This window comes from Cucurbita moschata, unplaced genomic scaffold (genome assembly GCF_002738365.1).
Source record: "Cucurbita moschata cultivar Rifu unplaced genomic scaffold, Cmos_1.0 Cmo_Scf00009, whole genome shotgun sequence".
NCBI lineage: Eukaryota > Viridiplantae > Streptophyta > Magnoliopsida > Cucurbitales > Cucurbitaceae > Cucurbita > Cucurbita moschata.
Genome location: NW_019268525.1, coordinates 3,008,810 through 3,011,133, shown reverse-complemented (window position 1 = coordinate 3,011,133; position 2,324 = coordinate 3,008,810).

The following is a 2,324-nucleotide window of genomic DNA, read 5'->3' as shown; positions in this document are numbered from 1 at the left end:
TAAATAAATAAAGAATAACATGAGTGAGTAACTATAAATGTTAATTATCCAATTATACAAAAGATTTAATTTTTATTGGGTGTTGTTTTGAAGTGTCCATTTTCAAGACAGTAAGATTTGGGAACTGGAAAAAGACCCACACAACAAATGAAAGGGGAGCTTCGTTGTCCTCTCAAATGGGGTAACTTCATCAACTCTATTATTTTCTTAACCAATTTTGGGTATTTTCTTTGTAATTTCTAGATATTTAACTGAGATAATTTTTGGAAAGAAAAAAAAAAAGATTATTGTATCAATTAAAACTTTAGATCTTCGTTAATGAATCAATTTTAACTATTGTTAGGATTTAATTTATAATTATGAGAGGTGGAATATGACAATTTCACTAATATAAGTGATTTTTTAAATCTATTTTCTCGACCTAATTAGGGCGAATGATCAAGATTTTGGCGAAAAATAATTTAATTAGGTGATTTTGAGTTGTTAAATGAAATGAGGTCAAAAGAATTATAATTATTAATTTGGAGATCTAATTGGTATAAAATCTTTTCCTTTAAATTTAATTCAAAGTTTGTATGAAAGTTAAAAGGAAAAAAAAAATTATTATTTCAAAAAAAAAAAAATCACATCTCAAAAGTAAACTGTAGAACCAATCATGCATTTTTGTCTCATAGAACCCTTCTTTAAAATAAAATAAAAATATAAAATTACATAAATAAAATAAAAACTTTTGGTAAAAGGTAGAGCTACGAATCTAAATGGCATCAAGGGAAGCTAAAGTCAACTGAATTATTTTTTATCTTAAAAAATTATTATATTGAAGAAATATATATATATATATATATATATATATATATATATATATATATATATATATATATATGTATGTATATAATTATTTTTTCAAAATTATATAATCATTGAAATAGAATAAATAGGATTTTGGTGAGAAATTATTATTTTTTTTATAAAAGACGCTTAAACGTTAGTTATTCCCTCATTTTATTGAGAAATTAGTTCATATACTAATGTATTAAATATAAAAACCAAAAATTGTAAAAAAATAACTGGCATATTGATATTTGTAAAGAGAAAAAAAAAAAAAAACTTAGAATTAGATTTCAACCTATTAATTTCAAATTTATGACAACTATTCTCTAACTAAATATGTTACGAGCTCAATAAACACTTAATGTTGATGAGATTTTTCACAATACACTAAATTATGACAAATCTAAAACAACCTAATGAACTGTCAATAATCTGAAAGAACAAAAACTAAATTATTATAAACAAAAGTTTTTTTTAACCTAAAAATAAGGAGAATCAGTGAAATTATCCACAAAAAACCATCAATATCTGTGTATCTCTCCCTTTCATTTAAGAATGAATAAGGGAGAAAAAAAAAACAAGAAACAAGTAGAGATGAGTTTTTCAATCAAACCAGGATTTAAAAAAAAAAAGAAATAAAAAAAGGTAACTTTTTTCTTCTAAGTGAAGCAAGAGAAACAGAGGAGACCCATCATAAAAGCTTTGTAGAGAGAGAGAGAGAGAGAGAGAGGGCAGCCATTAAAGGTGTTTTAGAAAGACAACAAAACACAGGAGAGGTCATAATAAGAGGAGTAAAAGAGAGAGAAACAAAGGGCACAATATTTAACAAATGCATATAATTAGATACAATCTACCAAAGGATTCAGACAAGTACCTGAGAGAGAGAGCTCAGCCAAAAGCTATAACCAAAACTGCTTTCCAGCCTATCAAAAACTGTGAAATGAAAACAATAAGTGAGTCAGTTAATTTGAATTCAACTAAGAAACTCTTCAATCTTCTCTTTCCAATTCATTTCCCTTCCCTTCCCCCTTCTACACACAGAAAGGACAATTTTTCTTTTATGTTTTTCTGGCACACCCATTATTCACCACTACCACTACTACTACTACAACAGTTGAAATGGTTGATTCAGTAACTATATTTTCAGCAAAGCAGTTAAAAACATGTCGCTGCTAAAAGTTAATATCCAATAACTGTCACTGCAAATGGAAATAAAGCTTCAATAATATCATTAAAGGACTTTCTTCATATTATTCACCAAAAAAACACAACAACGACATGTATGCAAATAAAGCAATGGTTATGTAAATTACAGAATCAACTATGTCAATTGAAACCAAATGGGAATTAGAAGGCAAGGCCAAGGGAAGGAGTGAGTCACATTTGACTTGAGAAGGTAGGGTACAACAGTTTGAAGATTCTACACAGTTCTAAATCTCTCCACCTCAGTTCTGCTTTGGTAATAAAGGGAGGAAGAAAAAAAAAAAAAAAAA